We start from the raw sequence: 18,675 nt of genomic DNA on the forward strand, positions 1-18,675 counted from the left end.
GGTCTGGACTGATTTCATTTTTGTCGAATTTGGTAAGTTAACCTTATATTTTCATTGAAAGGGAATAGTACAATATTTTAAGGGAATTGTACAATATTTTAAGGAAAAAATACAGCATTATTGGCCTCTAATCACCAATTTACGATTGGGATTACAATAAATCCCTATTTTACTGTAATTTAGTGACATTGCAAGCAAAAAAAAAAAAAAAAAAAATGGCAAAACAACCGATTTCTCTGTTATCGTAATGTTAATTCTCTAATGGAAAAATCTTTCGTGGGTAGAATCTGTTATTATGGCTAAGTGTTGGTCTTATTTGCAGCAACGTACGTATCTTATTTATATACCGAAGGATGATAATTGATTATGTAGAAACATCTAATGTATTTTTGTAATTACTCCAAGATTTTTATTTCGTCATGTTTCGGGAAACCCATTTGTGTGTGTGTATATATATATATATATATATGTATGTATGTATGTATATATATATATATATATACAGTATATGTATGTATATATGTATTTATATATATATATATATATATACAGTATATGTATGTATATATGTATTTATATATATATATATATATATACAGTATATGTATGTATATATGTATTTATATATATATATATATATATATACAGTATATGTATGTATATATGTATTTATATATATATATATATATATACAGTATATGTATGTATATATGTATTTATATATATATATATATATATGCATATATGAATATGTATATGTATATATATATGTATATATGTGTATGTATATATGTGTATGTATATATATGTATGTATATATATGTATGTATATATATGTATGTATATATATATGTATGTATGTATATATGTATGTATATGTATATATGCGTATATGTATATATGTGCATATATATATATATATATATATGTGTGTGTATATATATATATATATATATATATAATGTATATTCATCTCGGAGCAATTGAACCTCAATGAAATACAATTTATCTTTGAATTATTTTTATATTTTCTTTCTCTATCCAAGGTTGCCACATATCACAGAAACCTCCTTAACGTAGTTTTTCGTGTAATCTTATAGTTAAAGAATTTGATATCCTCTTAAATAATGTGGCATCAAAGACGTTAGAAAGACTTGGTTCTCCAAGAGAATTCTCCCTCTTGGATTATTAACGTCGTCACCTTAACTGAGGTCATAATTAAAACCAATTCCAATCGCAAGTCTTTACAAGGGAATATTCAATATTTTTCTTTTATTATGAAATACACGTTTACAATTTTACAAATTATACCATACATACATCATTGTATATTTACATGAATAATTTTTCATTTTACATATACTGTATTTACAATTGCAATTCTTACTATTTATCTAAATATGTTTTGAATAAAAAAGAAATCGACTCTTGAATACTCTTTTAATAGAATTTTTAAACTATATTATTTACGTTGAACGTATTCATCATGCCAATTTTAATGTATTTAAGTAATTACGGATCAGTACTTAACAATCCTAAGTATCAATATTTGACGACGTACTTCTCCGTGGCAATTAACTTTTAAACCGGACAGAAACCGATATTAACATGATTTTATGAGCGGGGAGCCACTAGGCTTACTTAAAACAGTAACGCAACTTCCCGTTACGAAGAGTAACGTCACATAACAGAATTTTGTTTCAACAAAAAAAAAATTGAGGATAAGGGAAACTTAAGTTGACGACTACTCCTTAGCTGATAAATAGTTTAAAATGTAAATTAAACTATCTCTGGGGTTAATAGCAACTAATCATTAATCTATCATTGGGGTTAATAGCACTTAATAATTAATCTATCAGAAGAGGTAATAGCAAATAATTAATCTATCATAGAGGTTAATAGCACCTAATCCTTAATCTATCATAGAGGTTAATAGCACCTAATCATTAATCTATCACGGGGGTTAATACTCCCAAATCATTAATCTATCACGGGGGTTAATAGACCTAATCATTAATCTATTACGGGGGGTTAATAGCACCTAATCATTAATCTATCAGAGGGGTTAATAGCACCAAATCATTAATCTTTCAGAGGGGTTAATAGCCTCAAATCATTAATCTATCACTGGGGTTAATAGCACCAGGGCATTAATCTATCACTGGGGTTAATAGCACCAGATCATTAATCTATCACAGAGGTTAATAGCACCAAATCATTAATCTATCACAGGGGTTAATAGCACCAAATCATAAATCTATCACTGGGGTTAATAGCACTAATTTTTATTGTTTTCATCTTTATTTGGTATCGAAAAATATTACAATTGCCTGTTGAGTTTCACAACTGCATTTATTATGGTGTTTACTACATTTTTTAAAAAAGCTGAATTGCCATAAATGAGACTTTTATTTTATTTTCTTCAAATATACCGGTTACTTTGCTTTTTGTTTCACAAGTGCTTTTATTTATGATGTTTGCTAAAGTTTTGTTTTGATGCTGGATTGCCATAAATGAGGCTTCATATTTTTCTTCTTTTTTTTTCGTGCTTCATATACACCTGTTACCTTGCTTGTTGAGTTTCGCAAGTGATTTTATTTATGGTGTTTGTTAAACTTTTGTTTTTATGCTGAATTGCCATAAATGAGACTTCATGTTTTTTCTGTTTTTTTTCGTACACACCACCGGTTGCTTTATATGTATGTAGCAGTGAACCTGTTTTCTAAAGTATATTTGACCTCATTTGAGAGCTAAATACCGTTTGACAATTATTTTTACTATTGCAGCAACCGAACTCTGAGTATATATATCGTGTTCGTGTTGATCTCTTGCTTCACCGTAAAAAAATATTAGGTCATTAGGACACAAAAACTTTATCTTGAAGAACCAGCCTATTAGAATTAATCCTATAACTGTTCCGAGAAACAGGACACGATTAAATGCAGTGATGGAATTAAATCGATTGAAAATTCTAATTATTCTCATAAGAATCTGTAGTTGAATCAGTAAAACTTCAAATGTTCAAAGTTGCAGTAAATATTTTTATGTTGAACAGGCTGACATAAGTCTTTTTATAGTAATATATGAATTATCTGTTTTCATGTTGTTAATGTTTTTTAAATATTTTATTCTAATTGTTTATTACTTCTTATATCGTTTATATATTTCCTTGTTTCCTTTCCTCATTGGACTATTTTTCCGTGTGGGAGTCCTTGGGCTTATTAGCATATTGCTTTTCCAACTAGAGTTGTAGCTTGGCTAATAATGATAATAATAATAATAAGAGTCTACTTAAATCTACTTATTTTATTTTAAGTATGACTTTCCCGTCCCTATCAAATGAAATCCTTTGCTATGTACTGCAGGACATACAATATCTGTTTGCCGTATACATTCTCAGGATTTAGGTATTCCGCTTTTTCATTGTCAAGGCTACTTTAGCTTAAGGAAAGGCTTTTGTCAGTAAGCCCTGAATACCGTTTTTTTATTTTTTTTTTTTTAAAGAGAAAAATCATCTCCAATACACATTTCGTTAACTTTTCACGCTCACTCAACAGTCACTAATCAGTATGCTCTCTCTCTCTCTCTCTCTCTCTCTCTCTCTCTCCGTCTCCCGCGTTCCTTAAAAGAAGCAATTAAAAGCGTTCCTTAATGATGATCGACAGGGGTTAGGGGAATGGGTGAGGGGTCAGGGGAAAGGAGGGGGGTGGGGGTTAGGGGAATGGGTGAGGGGTCAGGGGAAAGGAGGGGGTGTGGGGGTTAGGGGAATGGGGAGGGGGAAGCCTACGATTCCCCATCAATGTGTCGAGACAAGACTCAGAGCTCATTACCTCGACCAACACTACCGAGACTAATGAGTGGGATAAATAATACACTCGGCCCTCTCTCTCTCTCTCTCTCCCTCCCTCCCTCCCTCCCTCCCTCTCTCTACTTGCATTAAATTTTAGACCTGAATTGAACGTGTTTATAAGGGATAATTCTCTCTCTCTCTCTCTCTCCCCTTGCCTTAACTTTAGACCTGAATTGACGTGTTAAAAGGGATAATTCTCTCTCTCTCTCTCTCTCTCTCTCTCTCTCTCTCTCTACTTGCATTAACTTTAGACCTGAATTGAACATGTTTAAAAGGGATATTTCTCTCTCTCTCTCTCCCTCTCTCTCTCCTTGCATTAACTTTAGACCTGAATTGAACGTGTTTAAAAGGGATAATTCTTTCTCTCTCTCTCTCTCTCTCTCTCTCCCCTTGCATTAACTTTAGACCTGAATTGAACGTGTTAAAAGGGATAATTCTCTCTCTCTCTCTCTCTCTCTCTCTCTCTCTCTCTCTCCTTGCATTAACTTTAGACCTGAATTGAACGTGTTTAAAAGGGATATCTCTCTCTCTCTCTCTCTCTCTCTCTCTCTCACCTTGCATTAACTTTAGACCTGAATTGAACGTGTTTAAAAGGGATATTTCTTTCTCTCTCTCTCTCTCTCTCTCTCTCTCTCTCTCTCCTTGCATTAACTTTAGACCTGAATTGAACGTGTTAAAAGGGATAATTCTCTCTCTCTCTCTTCCTCTACTTGCATTAACTTTAGACCTGATTGAACGTGTTTAAAAGGGATAATTCTCTCTCTCTCTCTCTCTCTCTCTCTCTCTCTCTCCTTGCATTAACTTTAGACCTGAATTTGAACGTGTTTAAAAGGGATAATTCTTTCTCTCTCTCTCTCTCTCTTTCTCTCTCTCTCTCTCTCTCTCTCTCTCTCTCTCCCCTTGCATTAACTTTAGACCTGAAATGAACGTGTTTAAAAGGGATAATTCTCTCTCTCTCTCTCTCTCTCTCTCTCTCTCTCTCCTTGCATTAACTTTAGACCTGAATGAACGTGTTAAAAGGATGATTATTCTCTCTCTCTCTCTCTCTCTCTCTCTCTCTCCTTCCATTAACTTTAGACCTGAATTGAACGTGTTTAAAAGGGATATTTCTCTCTCTCTCTCTCTCTCTCTCTCTCCTTCCATTAACTTTAGACCTGAATTGAACGTGTTTAAAAGGGATATTCTCTCTCTCTCTCTCTCTCTCTCTCTCTCTCTCTCCTTGCATTAACTTTAGACCTGAATTGAACGTGTTAAAGGGATAATTCTCTCTCTCTCTCTCTCTCTCTCTCTCTCTCTCTCTCCTTGCATTAACTTTAGATCCTAAATTGAACGTGTTTAAAAGGGATAATTCTCTCTCTCTCTCTCTCTCTCTCTCTCTCTCTCCTTGCATTAACTTTAGACCTGAATTGAACGTGTTAAAAGGGATAATTCTCTCTCTCTCTCTCTCTCTCTCATCTCTCTCTCTCTCTCCTTGCATTAACTTTAGATCTGAATTGAACGTGTTTAAAGGGATAATTATTCGTAGATATACCATAGTGTTTTGAACACTTTTCGTAAGTTAATGTGCAGTGCTTGCTACTCTCTTATTTCCAATTGATTTATCGTAAGTTATTTATACTTTTGCTACTTAAACACCTTAATGCGACGAGCTTGTTAGTGTCCATGTGCTTGCAATCATATGTGTTCGCTTTTATGTATGTATATATGTGTGTCACGAACGAATTGCAGGCGCATTTCAGCATTATTGCCTGAATGTGATTATAATGAATTAGAAAGGAAATTTAACATTACTCAAAAGAAATGGGATTATAATAGATTATTAAGGTATTTCGACCTTAATACTTGAACGAATGTAATTATTATAGATTATTAAGGTATTTCAACATAGTTACGAAAAAGAATGCGATTGTAATAGATTTTTAAGGCATTTCAACCTTAATGCTTGAAGATGTGATTGTCATAGATTATTAAGTTATTTCAACATAATTACTTGAAATCTTGTGGTTTTAATAGATTATAAAGGCATTTCAACATTGCTTAAAAGAATTGTATTATAATAGATTATTAAGGTATTCCAACATAATTACTTAAACTGATGTGATTGAAATTGACTATTAAGGTATTTCAACATACTTACTTAAAGAATGCGTTTATAATAGATTATAGAGGCATTTCAACATTATTACTTAAAATTTTATTATAATAGATTATAAAAGTATTTCAATGTTATTACTCAAAAAAATGTTATTATAGATTATTAAGGCATTTTAACATTATTAAGTGAAAGAATTTTGTTATAATATATTATAAATGTATTTCAATATCATTACTCGAAAGAATGTGATTATGATTAATTATTAAGTCATTAAAATATTACGTAAAAGAATGTGATTATAATAGATTACAGTATCAAGTCATTTCAACATTATCACGTAAAGTAAGGATATTATGATAGATTATATAAGTATTTCAATATTATCACTTAAAATGTTGTTATAATAGATTATATGAGTATTTCAATATTATCACTTAAAATGTTGTTATAATAGATTATATGAGTATTTCAATATTATCACTTAAAATGTTGTTATAATAGATTATATAAGGATTCTAATATTATTACTTAAAATGTTACATTATTACATAAAGTAATGTTATAATAGATTGTAAAACTATTTCAATATTATTACTCGAAAGAATGTTATTGTAATAGATTATAAAAGTATTTTATTACTCGAAAGAATATTATTGTAATAGATTATAAAAGTATATCAACATTATTACTCAAAATGATATGATTATAATAGTTTATAAAAGTTGGTTGCTATCAGCCATGGATCTATCACTTCTGACTTCATCATTGACTGAAGCTGAAGCGCATTCGTAGACCGGGGATGGAAGAAGTGACAGGGAAGCGAAAAGATGTGAAAGCGAGACTGGGGGAAAAGTGGGGATGGACGGAGATGTAATTAGTCCCGGAGTTAATTAATAAGCAAATAAAAAAATGAGGATAGATTCGAAGGCTCATACTCCGCCATTACTGGGAACTGGGAACTGGTGGTGGGGGGGGGGGGACGAATATTACATGATTTACAAACACACACAGGCTGCGCTGAACTCGGTCTTAAAAATACACCGATGTTTTCTTTGGCGAGGGTAATTGCGTCTCGCTAATTTAAGCCCCGGTTAATTACCGCGACTAATTTCGGGTCATTATTAAGGCTCTACCGGCATGTAAATGCATGGACGATGAGATAGAAGAGGGAGGAAAGGGGGGTGGGGGGAAGGGGGGAGGTTGGTGTGTGGTGGAAACTGTTAAAAACTAAAACCTGCCGGAAATTTCGGACTGTTAAGTATTCAGAAAATATACATGTGTGGGCTACTGTATATCTGTAATTTGAAGAATTTAGTGTGTAAAAAAACTTTGACGAAATTTTGGACTTGACACGTTCATAATATATATATTTATATATGGTATATATATATATATATATATACAGTATATATATATATATATATATATATTGTATATATATATATATATATATATATATAAATATCACCCACGAAATGCATTTAATACCGAATTCTATCTTGGGAAATACATATCCACTTGGAATTCATTTTATGGTAACAGCTTCTGGCCGGGTGGTGATTCGAACCACCACCTGTACGGCTAGAAACTATGCTGGCAGGGACCCTACCGACTGTCGGTAGGGTCCCTGCCAGCATAGTTTCTAGCCGTACAGGTGGTGGTTCGAATCACCACCCGGCCAGAAGCTGTTACCATAAAATGAATTCCAAGTGGATATGTATTTCCCAAGATAGAGTTCGGTATTAAATGCATTTCTCGGGTGATATTTACATTAATCAAAATCACGTGTGTTTGTGATATATGTTCATATATTATATATATATATATATATATATGTGTGTGTGTGTGTGTGTGTGTGTGCAGTATATCTTAATTAAAAATAAATTATGTACAAAAAAAAATGCAAGAAATTTTGGAATTTTACATTTGTAAAATATACATATGTAGACTACTTTGTTTATAAATTAGGTTTTTGTAAAATGTTTAAATTAAATCTTAATTTCTTCACTAAAAAAATTGAATTAGGTTTAATCTATATGCGGCTTAGCGAACATACAACCATGCTCGTGGTGGTTTTTTTTTTTTTTTTTTTTTTTTTTTTTTTTTTTTTTTTTTAAATATAAATGTAATAAGAGGCCGGCATGATCTGATTATAGATATACATGCTCTAAAGACTAAGTTCGCTCCGTGAAGATAGAAGGGATCTTTTAATTACATTATGTAGGTTTACGACTTAATTACTTCATTATTCGTTTTAGTCACATACGAGTCACTAAACAAAGATGATAATTCAGTAGAACCTCGTTAAATAAAGCCTTGTCTTGTCCCGAGTATCTCACTTGCGCTCTTTAACATTTTTCTGTATCATTCTTTGACCTTTTAACTCTTTCTCTTCTTTTATATATAGGCCTATACATGTATGTATAATGTATACATTAATACGTATGTATGTGCAAATTGAATAATTGATTTTTATATATACCTATATATAAATCAGAGTTGGAAGACCCAGGCCTACATGGCTGAGGACTATGAAGCGGGGAGATGATGAGTGGAGAAGTACTGATTTAAAAGCTCAAGATAGAGACGACTGGCGAAATCTAACCGAGGCCCGTTGCGTCAGTGCCTAGGCGTAGGAGGAGATAATGATGGTGATATATGAACATTTATACCGTATATGTATCATCATCATTATCATCATCATCATCAGCCATAACTAATCCACTGCAGGACAAAAACCTCAGACATGTCCTTCTACTCCTGTTTATTTTTGGTGTTTCCATGCCAGTCTATACCAGCAATGTCAGGATGCCAGAGAACTTCAAATCATTCATTCATTCTATACCCGCAGAATTTGTTAGCTCGTCAATCCATCGTCTTTACTTTATTCCCCTGTATCGTTTGCAGTCTCTAGGAACCCATTCTGTTATTCTTCTTGTCCAGCTATTATATGTCATCCCTCATGATGTGTTCTGTTCATGTCCATTTATTTTTTTTTCATCATGTTACAAAATCCTCGACTTTAGTTTGTTTTCGTATCCATGTAGCTTGTTTTCTCTCTTTGTGTTATTCCCATCATTAGTCTTTCTAGAGCTCTTTGAGTTGTAACTAGCTTATGTTCTAAGGCTTTGGTAAGGCTCTTAGTTTTACTTATATTAATGTCCAATCCTACATTTCTGCTTTCTCTATTCTTATTTTCTATAATTTTTTTAATTTCCAATCCTACATTTCTGCTTTCTCTCTTCTTATTTTCTATCATTTTTTTGCACTTCCTTCCATGATATTCTAAATAGAACTATGTCATCTGGAAATCTCAAGTTGTTAATGTATTCTCCCATCAATGTTAATTCCTGCATTTTCCCCATCTAAATTCTTAAAAATCACTTCTAGGCACGCTGCGAAATGGGGTCTCCCTGTTTAAGTCCTTTCTCAATCGCAATTTTCTCACTACCTTTATGTAGCTTCAAGATTGCTGTACTACCCATATAGATGATTTCAAGTATTCTAAGAGAATATTTATCTATTCCTTGCTTTTGAAGGGCTTTCATTACTGCCGAAGTTTTGACAGAACCAAAAGCTTTCTCATAGTCTATAAATGCCATACATAGTGGTTTGTCATACTCATGATTTTTTTATTACGTGGAAAATTAAATGGATATAGTCAGTTATTATTATTATTATTATTATTAACTGTTAAGCTACAACCCTAGTTGGAAAAGCAGGATGCTATAAGCCCAGGAGCCCCAGCAGGGAAAATAGCCCAATGAGGAAAGGAAACAAGGGAAAATAAAATATTTTAAGAAGAGTGGCAACTCTAAAATGAATATTTCCTAAATAAACTATAAAAAACATTAACAAAACAAGAGGAAGAGAAATTAGATAGAGTAGTGTGCCTGAGTGTACCCTCAAGCAAGAGAACTCTAAACAAACACAGTGGAAGACCATGGTACAGAGGCTATGGCACGACTCAAGCAAGACCAGAGAACAAGGGTTTGATTTTGGAGTGTCCTTCTCCTAGAAGAGCTGCTTACCATAGCTTAAGAGTCTCTTCTACCCTTACCAAGTGGAAAGTAGTCACTGAACAATTACACTGCAGTAGTTAACCCCTTGGGTGAAGAAGAATGGTTTGGTTATCTCAGTGTTGTCAGGTGTATGAGGACAGAGGAGAATCTGTAAAGAATAGGCCAGACTATTCGGTGTATGTGTAGGCAAATGGAAAGAACCGTAACCAGAGAGAGGGATTCAATGTAATACTGTGTGGCCAGTTAAAGACCCCATAACTCTCTAGCGGTAGTATCTCAACGGGCGGCTGGTGCCCTGGCCAACCTACTATAGCCTGCCTGTTCTCATGGTTGATTAAAGTCTAGCTGTCTTTCTATTCGATCTAATATGATCTTTGAAAATATTTTATATATTTCGGAGCATAAACTTATAGGGCGATAATTTTCCAGGCCATTTGTGTCCTCCCTCCATATATTATTAAATCAGTTGATGGGCTATCATCTTCTTTGCCTCCTTTCAGTTTTTTAATGTGTTCTTTACTTCTTCTATTACTACCTTGGGTATAGTCCCAGATATTTCATTATTTCTAATGGCAAAGCTATTTCTTATATCATTATGGTTTAGCATTGTATAGAAATCCTCTGTAATTTTCATCACTCCTTCTCTCATGATAATATTTCCATTTCCATTCTTTAATGCAAGTACCAGTTGGCACCCAGTTCCAAGTCATATATGTTTTTTATAGTTTATATATGACATATCTGTTTTGACGTTGTCACTTTTTAGAATGATTTATTGTTAATTTGTTGTCATCATTTATTTATTTTCCTTACTTCCTTTCCTCACTGGGCTATTTTTCCCTGTTGGAGCCCTTAGGGTTATAGCATCTTGCTTTTCCAACTAGGGTTGTAGCTTGGCTAGTAATAATAATATATATATATATATATATATATATATATATATATATATTTATATATATTTATATATATATATACTGTATATATATTGTATGATAGACATTTTTCTTTATAACGATCTGAAATGGGGATTTTAATCACATTATGTTATATTTAGAATACTATATACATGCCATGGGAATCAGTGAAATCACCATGGAATCATAAATTGGTTCTTGCTAAATTTATTTAATCAAAATCCAGTTTGTTCTCAAGCTGTGCCCTTCAGCATGTGTAACTATAGTGGCCTCCATAGTCGGTAACTTGCATTTTGTCAGTTACGTTAATGGGATATAGATGAAGCTTTTAATGTACCATTTTTATCTAGATACATTGCGAAACACTTGGCAAATGTACAAACGATTGCAAAATTGGGTAGATTCCCCCCCCCCCTCTCTTCCCACTTTCCAAAACCCTCGGGTCTTCAGCTGTAGATGTCGGATTAGTGTTTGAAGCCTATTCACCAGCTAAAATGCCAGGCCGTTAGCCTGTTTGTTAAAAATAACGATGGCTTTTCCTTCTTTTGTTTGCAGGGAGCTGCCATTGAAAGTAGACAACATTTTTATTCAGCAACTCTGAAAGGATAGGTGCGGCTAGTGAATAGGAGGATGGGCCTGGCGCATAAATGAGTTAGGGATGGGTCAGGCGTTAGTTAAGAATAGGCGCTGTGTTTAGGTGATAAAGCTCTTGCATATTCAATGTGGTTTGGCTACATAATAAATAATTTGGCTATAAAAATTTCTTTGGCATCGGACAGTGTGGGATATAATGGGTAATGTAAACTAAGTAATTGTTAAAAAACGATATTTGTAAATTACATATAGACATCATAATTGTTTTTTCTTCAGTTGATGATTGTTTATTTTCTCCAGATTAAAATTGCTCCGATATTTCTTTTTAATTTGCTTCAGTAATTGCACTATACTTCTCTACATCCAATGATATCTTTAGTATATATATTATATATATATATATATATATATATATATATATATATATTATATATATATATATATATTATATATATATATATATATATATATATATATATATATATATTTGTATTATACATACATGAATATATATACTGTACATGTATATGTACATATTTAAATGCCCTTATACGCTGTATATACACTATATATATATATATATATATATATATTTTATATATATATATATTATATAAATATATACATAATGTATATATTTATATATATATATATATATATATATAAATATACATAATGTATATATATATATATATATATATATATATATATATATATATATATATATACAGTATATAAAATTTGCTGTAAATACTTACAAATGTGTTGCATAAATGTGTACATTATACTGTACTGTATGGTATGCATGAGACAAATTTGTAGATAGTTCTTCATCTGAAATATTTGAGGCAGTTATAAACTATTTTTAAAGTCTTTTGAGTCCCTATTTCATATACCTAATTATCTTGCATTCAGAAATACGTTTGCATAGAGTATTATGGACATTGAGATTCTATATATCTGTTACCGTAGCTTTAAATATGGCTGTAACTAGGTAGACTTACGAATAAAGAGCTATACTCAATTTTTTTTAATGAGGCGCATTTGTACCGACTCGCAGCAGTGCCGTTTAAGCTCTGAAAAAGTTTCCTGCCATATGATTGGTTAGAATTATCTTGTCCAACCAAACAGCGATCAGGAAACTTTTCCGAGCGAAAAGGGCACCCCTGCGAGTCGGTGCAAATCTCCCTCTCTAAAAAAAAATGACTATAGTTTGTATACTTTACCCCTCTATAAAAGCCACTTTAGTGTGTGAGTGTAACGAGATTTAAACATTTTACGAAATTTTCTCCTAATGGTTCTCGCCAAGTATTCAGCTCCTTCACCATTATTGATAGCGTGTAGCCGAACAAATAACCTAATGGCCGATGTTCTATATAGATACCCCTCTCCAAGACCAATTACTGGACGTTCAAGGCCTCACAGGGTTGTAAGGTTATTAAAAGGAGAGAGAGAGAGAGAGAGAGAGAGAGAGAGAGAGAGAGAGAGAGAGAGAGAGAGAGAGAGAGAGTCAGTCTATTGAACCACTGGCCATCCTCTAGCTTTGCTTTCTTTGTGGAGGGCCTCTTAAGGAGGTTGTAATTGCCTTATTGACCGCTCTGCAAGGTAATTGAAGGTAATTTATTTTTAGGGGGGAAATAGAATTTCGATCATCCTTCTGTTCAGAGTGACACCGTCTTCCCTTTTGTACATTTTCTGATAATGATGGAAACGTTATATACATATAAGATGTTATCCTTTTATAATTGGCTCAGGAGAATCCTCTGTCAATTGGCCCAGGGTCTTTCACAGTAGAAAAAGGCTGACCGGACACATCGCCCCGTTGGACAGATCTCGTCTTGTGCCTTGTCCTTCGAAGGGGAATGTCGACCATAACGACAATAGTGGTTATTGATTATTTCGTATAATTTTTGCTGGAGATTGATGAAAAGAGGCAGGATAACGGCTTGTTCAATTCAGAGCGTAACGAGGTGCATTTATAGACGCTTTTGCTCTTGCCGGGCGAAAGAAAAGTATTCCACGTGATGACCTCAGTTCTTATTTTCAGATATGTTTCATTAAATATCTTTTACTTGACAGAAGAGTGGAAGCTTAAGGGATTCTGTATGTATGTTTGATGACATTTTTGAAAGAAGAATCTTTATTTGGGAAAACTTTCATAAAACATTTCAATTCAACAATAAGTGTATTAGGAAACCAAAGCTTATCCTGTTCCCTAGTTTTAAAGTAAACACTGCCATGTCATTAGAATGTTTCTAGTTAGTACGTAGAGCAAATATTATTAAATTATTACTAGCTAAGCTACAACCCTAGTTGGGAAACCAGGATGTTATAAGTATACCGGTTCCAACAGGGAAAAATAGCCCAGTTAGGAAACATGGAATAGTGTGCCTGAGTGTACCCTCAAACAAGAGAACTCAAATCTAAGACAAAGGAAGACTGCGGTACAGAGGTTATGGTACTACCCAAGATTAGAGAACTATTGTTAGATTTAGATTTAGTTTTAGATTAGTTCTTAGATTTTGAGTTGTCCTTTAGTGGAGTCTTAACTTTGATGATGGATAACTTTACTTATTCTTATTTGTTTATATATTAGTAAGAAATGTGACATATTTAATGGGGTCATCCATGACCTAAGTTATACATGTGGTGAAAATTTCTTCAAAATCCGTATAGTAGTTTTGACGTTATCTTTAAAAAGGTGAAAATGCCAATTTCAATGTAGATTCCGGTTCTGGATCATTTCCAAATTTCAATGAGGTCGTCCATGACCTAAGACCTATCTGTGGTGAAAATTTTGTCAAAATCCGTCGAGTAGTTGTAACGTAATACTGTCCACAGACACAAATAAATAAGTAAATATAATAGAGTCCAGATCTGGATCCGAACCATCCCCAAAAAATAATGGGGTCTTCCATTACATAAGAACTACCTGTGGTGAAAATTTCGTCAAAATCCGTCAAGTAGTTTTGACGTTACATTAAAATGGCGAAAAATGTAAATCTATATCTAGAATCCGAATCCGAATCATCTCCAAAATTTAATGTGGTCTTTCATTACCTAAGATCTACGTGTGGTGACAATATTGTCAAAATCCTTCTTGTAGTTTTGACGTTATCTTTAAAATGGTGAAAAAGGCAAATTAGTATATTGAATCTGGATCCGGATCATCTCCAAAATTTAATGGGGTCGTCCATGACCTAAGATCTGCATGTGGTGACAATTTCGTTAAAATCCGTCGTATTTTTGACGTTATCTTTAAAATGGTGAAAAAGGCAAATTAGTATATTGAATCTGGATTCCGGATCATCAAAAAAATTTAATAGGGTCATCCATGACCCAAGATCTATCTGTGGTGAATATTTTGTCAAAATCTGTTTGGTAGTTTTGACGTAATCCTGTCCATAGACACAAATAAATAAATAAATGCATAAACAAGAATCCGGATCATCTCCAAAATATAATGGGGTCACCCATAACCTAAGATCGATCAGTGGTGAAAATTTTTTCCAAATCCATCTAGTAGTTTTGACGTTATGTTTTGAAGTGAAAAATTTAAATCCGGATCCGGTTCATCTCCAAAATTTAATGGGGTCGTCAATGACCTAAGATCTGTGGTGAAAATTTCGTCCAAATCCGTCGATTAGTTTTGACGTTATCATTAAAATGAGGAAAAACGCAAATCCGGATCTGGAATCAGGTTCCGGTTCCGGATAATTTGTAGAATTTTATGCAGACATCCATGCCCTAAGATATATCTGTGGAGAAAATTCCGCCTAAATACGTCTAGTAGTTTTGACGTAGTCTTGTCCATAGACACACGAAAAAGGCAAATCTGGGGTCATCCATGTTCTAAGGTTTATATTCGGAGAAAATTTCATCAGAATCCATCAAGTAGTTTTGTCGTAATACTGTCCACAGATATAAATTTACCGACTCGATCGCAATACCTCCTTGGCGAAGGTAATTATGACAGCATCATCATCATCATCATCATCATCATTTCAGCCTTCAAAAGTCCTTAGTTGGCTGTAGGCCTTCCCCAGGTTCCTCCACAGACTTCTATCGCAAGCTATTCTGTGTCACTGTTGCTTAATGTTGGTCTAAGTCATCTCGCCAGCCGGTTTTTTGTCTTCCTCGGTTTCTTGTGTATCCTCTTGTGTATCCCCAAATTATGATAGTCTAACTTCATTTAAATAATTTCATCACCGATGAAATAATTGTTCATCACTTAAAATGTTTTCATAGTATTGTCGTAGTAATGTAAGTGGATAACACCCATATTTATTTCTATATTGATAATTTTTTATCCTCTACCATTCTTATAATGATACTGGCTATTGTTCACAATCCTACAACACAACTTTTCAACCAAGTACTCTACTTTAGTCCAAAAGGGTTGCCAGGTTTTCCAAATGAGAAAAGGCCATCGTATGATCAACTTAATATTAGAAAAAGGCCGAAAATATAGCATTTAAGGCTAACCAATTCCAAAAAGGCCAAATTTAGGTATTTAACACAAAAAAGGCCAAATTTGGAGTATTTCGGTCCGAAAAAGCCCAACCTGGCAACCCTGACCTCCAAACCTCGCCAGTACGTTTTAAGGTTGGTTTTGTTGGATGGTTTAAGAAACCTTCGAATTTAAACCTTTAGTATTCGCTGCAGGGAAAAGTGAACTTTCAAATGCACTGTCGACATGCCTGTCAAGACTGTGCCTGTCGACTCCTTGGTTAAACTACTGCCTTTGTTTGCTTTTGTGTGATTCTACGTCTGGCTTGAAGCGTCACGTTTAAAGGATTTGAGAGTATTTTCGAGTTGGGCTATAAAAGATCGGTCACGTGAAACCGAAGGTCACTTTTGTTTATTTACTTTTTCACTTTTTTTCATCAAAGTTTTCTATAGCAAATGAACGTAATGATAGTTTACGATTCAATTATTATTATTATTATTATTATTATTATTATTATTATTATTATTATTATTAGCCAAGCTACAACCCTAGTTGGAGCCCAAGGGCTCCAACAGGGAAAAATAGCCCAGTGAGGAAAGGAAATATGGAAATAAATAAATGATGAGATTAATTAACAATATATCATTCTAAAAACAGTAACAGTGTCAAAACAGATATGTCCTATATAAACTATTAACAACGTCAAAACAGATATGTCATATAAACTATAAAAAAACTCATGTCAGCCTGGTAAACATAAAAACATTTGCTCCAACTTTGAACTTTTGAAGTTCTACTAATTCAACTACCCGATTAGGAAGATCATTCCACAACTTGGTAACAGCTGGAATAAAACTTCTAGAATACTGTGTAGTATTGAGCCTCATGATGGAGAAGGCCTGGCTATTGGAATTAACTGCCTGCATAGTAGAAAATGTAATATGCCATCATGTTCCCAAGTTTTGCTATTTGATTAGTAAAATCTTGTTTGGAGTCAATAGCAGTTTACATTGTCATAATTAATTTTCCATGAATAATAGGAGGGAAACGGTACCTGGAGCTTAAAGAAGTGGCCATGATTAGATAATTATTGAAGTCGTCTGAACCATGAAAGGACCTGCCATAGGGCAGAGCATTATAGTAGTAGTAGTAATAGTTGTAGTAGTAATCTATGTTCAATTGCTTCGTCCCTACGATTACCAAACTGGATGGCTGTGTCTTATTCTCCTAGAAGGATCGAAGGCTTGTCTGAAACTTTAATCTTTGGTCCTTGATATTTAGAACTCTCATTCTTACCTGGTTCTGATCATATTGAGGTTCAAAATAGTCAGTAATTTAAGGAATGGAGAATTTATTCATTGTAGCTTGCAAAATCCTTTCGAGTCCCGCTCAGACTCGTTAGTGCCATTAGTGTCTGCAACCTTACCATCTTTATGAGCTAAGGTTGGGGGGTTTGGGGGAGCCTATAGGTCTATCTGCTGAGTAATCAGCATCCACTGCTTGGCCCTCCCTGGTCCTAGCTTGGGTGGGGAGGGGGCTTGGGGCTGATCATATGATATATGGCCAGTCGCTAGGACATTGTCCTGCTTGATAGGGCAATGTCACTGTCCCTTGCCTCTGCCATTCATGAGCGACTTTTAAACCTTTAAGGTTGTGGTAGCCTAGTGGATATGTCTCTACCTAGCAATCTGTTGAACGGGGATTCGTTATCTGTTCAAGCGCGATTGTTTTTATAGTCTGAAACCTCACGAGGTTAACCTGCTGAGTCACCAGAAGCCATTGTCTGGTCCCTCGTGATCTTCACTTGATGTAGATGAGGCGCTCGGACCCTGATCACATTCATAATTGCCAGTCTCTAAGGCACGCACTGTCACTGCCCCTTGCCTCTGCCATTCATGAGTGACCTTTAAACCAGAGAGGCCTTTCTGTTAGGAAAATCATCTCACCTTAAACTGGGATAGGTTTTGTTTCCTATTCGGATGTAACTAACATTCTGGTACTCAGTGGAGATTGAATTTATTTACATAAATTTTCTCTTCTCTTCAGTATAGAATATTATTTATCATACATTATAAATTCCCGTGTCTTTCTTAATTGCCGTTTTAGAGAAATTTTCATCTTTGAAGGATTGTCTGAATGGGAGAAAGGGAACATTTGTCGCGTAATTTTCAATGTTTACTAATAAAAAAATCCAATGTAAATACTTGTAAAACAACGCTGGAAGACATTTTATATAAAAATAATTGCTAGCTTAACGTAGTTTCAAACTAGATATATTCGTTTCCTTACTCTTCTGAGCTCAGATTTTACATTTAATGTTTTTAAAAAAAGGACATGTTCACTTTTTGAGTGAAAAATGTACATTGTTCATTGTCATTTCAGAGTGCTTTAACTAACCTATACGATCATTGTTTTATAGGTAGTAGGTTGGCCAGGGCACTAGCCCCCCTTTGAAATACTACCGCCCGAGAGTTAGGGGGTCCTTGGACTGGCCAGGTAGTACTACATTGGTTCCTTCTCTCTGGTTACGGTTCTTTCTCTTTGCCTCCACATACGCTGGATAGTCTGGCCTATTCGTTACATATTCTCCTCTGTCCTCATACACCTGACAATACTGAGATTACTAAACAATTCTTCGCTCAAGGGGTTAACTACCTCACTGTATTTGTTCTTGGTAAGGGTAGAAGAGACTTTAGCTATGGTAAGCAGCTCTTTTAGGAGAAGGACACTCCAAAAACAAACCATTGTTC

This window comes from Palaemon carinicauda, chromosome 9 (genome assembly GCF_036898095.1).
Source record: "Palaemon carinicauda isolate YSFRI2023 chromosome 9, ASM3689809v2, whole genome shotgun sequence".
NCBI classification, from domain to species: Eukaryota; Metazoa; Arthropoda; class Malacostraca; order Decapoda; family Palaemonidae; genus Palaemon; species Palaemon carinicauda.